Source organism: Microchirus variegatus, assembly GCF_963457635.1.
Source record: "Microchirus variegatus genome assembly, chromosome: 7".
In the NCBI taxonomy this organism is placed as follows: Eukaryota; Metazoa; Chordata; class Actinopteri; order Pleuronectiformes; family Soleidae; genus Microchirus; species Microchirus variegatus.
The window spans coordinates 4,846,648-4,854,347 of record NC_139808.1 but is presented as its reverse complement, the minus strand read 5'-3'; positions in this window follow the sequence as shown (position 1 = coordinate 4,854,347).

Here is a 7,700-nt window from a genome sequence, read left to right as displayed (position 1 = left end):
GACCTCAATGTCATACTACACTATTTCCTCCAAAATCTGACCATTTTTTTGAAAAAACAATTTTGGTCCAAAATTTGACAAAAACGACATACTATACTATGTCGTCCAAAATCTGTAAAAAAAATTTAATTGTTTTTTTTTGCCCAAAATGTGACCGAAACGTCATACAATACTATGTCGTCGACCTGAATGTCATACTACACTATTTCGTCCAAAATCTGAACATTTTTTTGAAAAAACTATTTTGGTCCAAAATTTGACAAAAACGACATACTATACTATGTCGTCCAAAATCTGTAAAAAAAATTCAATTGTTTTTTTTAGCCCAAAATGTGACCGGAACGTCATACTATACTATGTCGTCGACCTCAATGTCATACTACACTATTTCCTCCAAAATCTGACCATTTTTTTGAAAAAACAATTTTGGTCCAAAATTTGACAAAAACGACATACTATACTATGTCGTCCAAAATCTGTAAAAAAAATGTAATTGTTTTTTTTTGCCCAAAATGTGACCGAAACGTCATACTATACTATGTCGTCGACCTCAATGTCATACTACACTATTTCGTCCAAAATCTGACCATTTTTTTGAAAAAACAATTTTGGTCCAAAATTTGACAAAAACGACATACTATACTATGTCGTCCAAAATCTGTAAAAAAAATTTAATTGTTTTTTTTAGCCCAAAATGTGACCGAAACGTCATACTATACTATGTCGTCGACCTCAATGTCATACTACACTATTTCGTCCAAAATCTGACCATTTTTTTGAAAAAACAATTTTGGTCCAAAATTTGACAAAAACGACATACTATACTATGTCGTCCAAAATCTGTAAAAAATTTTGAATTGTTTTTTTTAGCCCAAAATGTGACCGAAACGTCATACTATACTATGTCGTCGACCTCAATGTCATACTACACTATTTCGTCCAAAATCTGACCATTTTTTTGAAAAAACAATTTTGGTCCAAAATTTGACAAAAACGACATACTATACTATGTCGTCGACCTCAATGTCATACTACACTATTTCGTCCAAAATCTGACCATTTTTTTGAAAAAACAATTTTGGTCCAAAATTTGATAAAAACGACATACTATACTATGTCGTCCAAAATCTGTAAAAAAAATGTAATTGTTTTTTTTAGCCCAAAATGTGACCGAAACGTCATACTATACTATGTCGTCGACCTCAATGTCATACTACACTATTTCCTCCAAAATCTGACCATTTTTTTGAAAAAACAATTTTGGTCCAAAATTTGACAAAAACGACATACTATACTATGTCGTCCAAAATCTGTAAAAAAAATGTAATTGGTTTTTTTTGCCCAAAATGTGACCGAAACGTCATACTATACTATGTCGTCGACCTCAATGTCATACTACACTATTTCGTCCAAAATCTGACCATTTTTTTGAAAAAACAATTTTGGTCCAAAATTTGACAAAAACGACATACTATACTATGTCGTCCAAAATCTGTAAAAAAAAATTAATTGTTTTTTTTAGCCCAAAATGTGACCGAAACGTCATACTATACTATGTCGTCGACCTCAATGTCATACTACACTATTTCGTCCAAAATCTGACCATTTTTTTGAAAAAACAATTTTGGTCCAAAATTTGACAAAAACGACATACTATACTATGTCGTCCAAAATCTGTAAAAAATTTTGAATTGTTTTTTTTAGCCCAAAATGTGACCGAAACGTCATACTATACTATGTCGTCGACCTCAATGTCATACTACACTATTTCCTCCAAAATCTGACCATTTTTTTGAAAAAACAATTTTGGTCCAAAATTTGACAAAAACGACATACTATACTATGTCGTCCAAAATCTGTAAAAAAAATGTAATTGTTTTTTTTTGCCCAAAATGTGACCGAAACGTCATACTATACTATGTCGTCGACCTCAATGTCATACTACACTATTTCGTCCAAAATCTGACCATTTTTTTGAAAAAACAATTTTGGTCCAAAATTTGACAAAAACGACATACTATACTATGTCGTCCAAATTCTGTAAAAAAATTTGAATATTTTTTTTTAGCCCAAAATGTGACCGAAACATCATACTATACTATGTCGTTGACCTCAATGTCATACTACACTATTTCGTCCAAAATCTGACCATTTTTTGAAAAAACTATTTTGGTCCAAAATTTGACAAAAACGACATACTATACTATGTCGTCCAAAATCTGTAAAAAAAATGTAATTGTTTTTTTTAGCCCAAAATGTGACCGAAACGTCATACTATACTATGTCGTCGACCTCAATGTCATACTACACTATTTCGTCCAAAATCTGACCATTTTTTTGAAAAAACAATTTTGGTCCAAAATTTGACAAAAACGACATACTATACTATGTCGTCCAAAATCTGTAAAAAAATTTGAATTGTTTATTTTAGCCCAAAATGTGAACGAAACGTCATACTATACTATGTCGTCCAAAATTTCATGAAAAAATGACATAACACCAGGCAACTGTTATAGCTCAGTGGTAAAGTCTCAGACCTTCATGTAGATAGCTGGGGTTCGAATCCCAGTCAGGTAGGTGAGCTTGGATAAAGTGCAGGCCTTCAATGCTCCTAGAACTTCTCAGATGTACGACCTGATATACTATGTTGTGGGAATTTTTTTGAAAAAAAGATTTTGGTCCAAAATTTGGCAAAAACGACTACTATACTATGTCGTCCAAAATCTGTAAAAGAATTTGAATTGTTTTTTTTTGCCCAAAATGTGACCGGAACGTCATACTATACTATGTCGTCGACCTCAATGTCATACTACACTATTTCGTCCAAAATCTGACAATTTTTTTGAAAATAAAAGATTTGGTCCAAAATTTGACAAAAACGACATACTATATACTATGTCGTCCAAAATCTGTAAAAAAATTTGAATTGTTTATTTTAGCCCAAAATGTGACCGAAACGTCATACTATACTATGTCGTGGACCTCAATATACTACACTATTTTGTCCAAAATCTGACCATTTTTTTGAAAAAACAATTTTGGTCCAAAATTTGACAAAAACGACATACTATACTATGTCGTCCAAAATCTGTAAAAAAATTTGAACATTTTTTTTTAGCCCAAAATGTGACCGAAACGTCATACTATACTATGTCGTCGACCTCAATGTCATACTACACTATTTCGTCCAAATTCTGACCATTTTTTTGAAAAACAATTTTGGTCCAAAATTTGATAAAAACGACATACTATACTATGTCGTCCAAAATCTGTAAAAAAAAATTAATTGTTTTTTTTAGCCCAAAATGTGACCGAAACGTCATACTATACTATGTCGTCGACCTCAATGTCATACTACACTATTTCGTCCAAAATCTGACCATTTTTTTGAAAAAACAATTTTGGTCCAAAATTTGACAAAAACGACATACTATACTATGTCGTCCAAAATCTGTAAAAAATTTTGAATTGTTTTTTTTAGCCCAAAATGTGACCGAAACGTCATACTATACTATGTCGTCGACCTCAATGTCATACTACACTATTTCGTCCAAAATCTGACCATTTTTTTGAAAAAACTATTTTGGTCCAAAATTTGACAAAAACGACATACTATACTATGTCGTCCAAAATCTGTAAAAAATTTTGAATTGTTTTTTTTAGCCCAAAATGTGACCGAAACGTCATACTATACTATGTCGTCGACCTCAATGTCATACTACACTATTTCGTCCAAAATCTGACCATTTTTTTGAAAAAACAATTTTGGTCCAAAATTTGACAAAAACGACATACTATACTATGTCGTCCAAAATCTGTAAAAAAATTTCAATTGTTTTTTTTAGCCCAAAATGTGACCGGAACGTCATACTATACTATGTTGTCGACCTCAATGTCATACTACACTATTTCGTCCAAAATCTGACCATATTTTTGAAAAAACAATTTTGGTCCAAAATTTGACAAAAACGACATACTATACTATGTCGTCCAAAATCTGTAAAAAAAATTGAATATTTTTTTTTAGCCCAAAATGTGACCGAAACGTCATACTATACTATGTCGTCGACCTCAATGTCATACTACACTATTTCGTCCAAAATTTGACCATTTTTAAAAAAAAAACAATTTTGGTCCAAAATTTGACAAAAACGACATACTATACTATGTCGTCCAAAATCTGTAAAAAAAATGTAATTGTTTTTTTTAGCCCAAAATGTGACCGAAACGTCATACTATACTATGTCGTCGACCTCAATGTCATACTACACTATTTCGTCCAAAATCTGACCATTTTTTTGAAAAAACAATTTTGGTCCACAATTTGACAAAAACGACATACTATACTATGTCGTCCAAAATCTGTAAAAAAATTTGAACTGTTTTTTTTAGCCCAAAATGTGACCGAAACGTCATACTATACTATGTCGTCGACCTCAATGTCACACTACACTATTTCGTCCAAAATCTGACCATTTTTTTGAAAAAACAATTTTGGTCCACAATTTGACAAAAACGACATACTATACTATGTCGTCCAAAATCTGTAAAAAAATTTGAACTGTTTTTTTTAGCCCAAAATGTGACCGAAACGTCATACTATACTATGTCGTCGACCTCAATGTCACACTACACTATTTCGTCCAAAATCTGACCATTTTTTTGAAAAAACAATTTTGGTCCAAAATTTGACAAAAACGACATACTATACTATGTCGTCCAAAATCTGTAAAAAAATTTCAATTGTTTTTTTTAGCCCAAAATGTGACCGGAACGTCATACTATACTATGTCGTCGACCTCAATGTCATACTACACTATTTCGTCCAAAATCTGACCATTTTTTTGAAAAAACAATTTTGGTCCAAAATTTGACAAAAACGACATACTATACTATGTCGTCCAAAATCTGTAAAAAAAATTTAATTGTTTTTTTTAGCCCAAAATGTGACCGAAACGTCATACTATACTATGTCGTCGACCTCAATGTCATACTACACTATTTCGTCCAAAATCTGACCATTTTTTTGAAAAAACAATTTTGTTCCAAAATTTGACAAAAACGACATACTATACTATGTCGTCCAAAATCTGTAAAAAAAATTCAATTGTTTTTTTTAGCCCAAAATGTGACCGGAACGTCATACTATACTATGTTGTCGACCTCAATGTCATACTACACTATTTCGTCCAAAATCTGACCATTTTTTTGAAAAAACTATTTTGGTCCAAAATTTGACAAAAACGACATACTATACTATGTCGTCCAAAATCTGTAAAAAATTTTGAATATTTTTTTTTAGCCCAAAATGTGACCGAAACGTCATACTATACTATGTCGTCGACCTCAATGTCATACTACACTATTTCGTCCAAAATCTGACCATTTTTTTGAAAAAACAATTTTGGTCCAAAATTTGATAAAAACGACATACTATACTATGTCGTCCAAAATCTGTAAAAAAAATGTATTTGTTTTTTTTAGCCCAAAATGTGACCGAAACGTCATACTATACTATGTCGTCGACCTCAATGTCATACTACACTATTTCCTCCAAAATCTGACCATTTTTTTGAAAAAACAATTTTGGTCCAAAATTTGACAAAAACGACATACTATACTATGTCGTCCAAAATCTGTAAAAAAAATTTAATTGTTTTTTTTTGCCCAAAATGTGACCGAAACGTCATACAATACTATGTCGTCGACCTCAATGTCATACTACACTATTTCGTCCAAAATCTGAACATTTTTTTGAAAAAACTATTTTGGTCCAAAATTTGACAAAAACGACATACTATACTATGTCGTCCAAAATCTGTAAAAAAAATTCAATTGTTTTTTTTAGCCCAAAATGTGACCGGAACGTCATACTATACTATGTCGTCGACCTCAATGTCATACAACACTATTTCCTCCAAAATCTGACCATTTTTTTGAAAAAACAATTTTGGTCCAAAATTTGACAAAAACGACATACTATACTATGTCGTCCAAAATCTGTAAAAAAAATGTAATTGTTTTTTTTTGCCCAAAATGTGACCGAAACGTCATACTATACTATGTCGTCGACCTCAATGTCATACTACACTATTTCGTCCAAAATCTGACCATTTTTTTGAAAAAACAATTTTGGTCCAAAATTTGACAAAAACGACATACTATACTATGTCGTCCAAAATCTGTAAAAAAAAAATTATTGTTTTTTTTAGCCCAAAATGTGACCGAAACGTCATACTATACTATGTCGTCGACCTCAATGTCATACTACACTATTTCGTCCAAAATCTGACCATTTTTTTGAAAAAACAATTTTGGTCCAAAATTTGACAAAAACGACATACTATACTATGTCGTCCAAAATCTGTAAAAAATTTTGAATTGTTTTTTTTAGCCCAAAATGTGACCGAAACGTCATACTATACTATGTCGTCGACCTCAATGTCATACTACACTATTTCGTCCAAAATCTGACCATTTTTTTGAAAAAACAATTTTGGTCCAAAATTTGACAAAAACGACATACTATACTATGTCGTCGACCTCAATGTCATACTACACTATTTCGTCCAAAATCTGACCATTTTTTTGAAAAAACAATTTTGGTCCAAAATTTGATAAAAACGACATACTATACTATGTCGTCCAAAATCTGTAAAAAAAATGTATTTGTTTTTTTTAGCCCAAAATGTGACCGAAACGTCATACTATACTATGTCGTCGACCTCAATGTCATACTACACTATTTCCTCCAAAATCTGACCATTTTTTTGAAAAAACAATTTTGGTCCAAAATTTGACAAAAACGACATACTATACTATGTCGTCCAAAATCTGTAAAAAAAATTTAATTGTTTTTTTTTGCCCAAAATGTGACCGAAACGTCATACAATACTATGTCGTCGACCTCAATGTCATACTACACTATTTCGTCCAAAATCTGAACATTTTTTTGAAAAAACTATTTTGGTCCAAAATTTGACAAAAACGACATACTATACTATGTCGTCCAAAATCTGTAAAAAAAATTCAATTGTTTTTTTTAGCCCAAAATGTGACCGGAACGTCATACTATACTATGTCGTCGACCTCAATGTCATACAACACTATTTCCTCCAAAATCTGACCATTTTTTTGAAAAAACAATTTTGGTCCAAAATTTGACAAAAACGACATACTATACTATGTCGTCCAAAATCTGTAAAAAAAATGTAATTGTTTTTTTTTGCCCAAAATGTGACCGAAACGTCATACTATACTATGTCGTCGACCTCAATGTCATACTACACTATTTCGTCCAAAATCTGACCATTTTTTTGAAAAAACAATTTTGGTCCAAAATTTGACAAAAACGACATACTATACTATGTCGTCCAAAATCTGTAAAAAAAATTTAATTGTTTTTTTTAGCCCAAAATGTGACCGAAACGTCATACTATACTATGTCGTCGACCTCAATGTCATACTACACTATTTCGTCCAAAATCTGACCATTTTTTTGAAAAAACAATTTTGGTCCAAAATTTGACAAAAACGACATACTATACTATGTCGTCCAAAATCTGTAAAAAATTTTGAATTGTTTTTTTTAGCCCAAAATGTGACCGAAACGTCATACTATACTATGTCGTCGACCTCAATGTCATACTACACTATTTCGTCCAAAATCTGACCATTTTTTTGAAAAAACAATTTTGGTC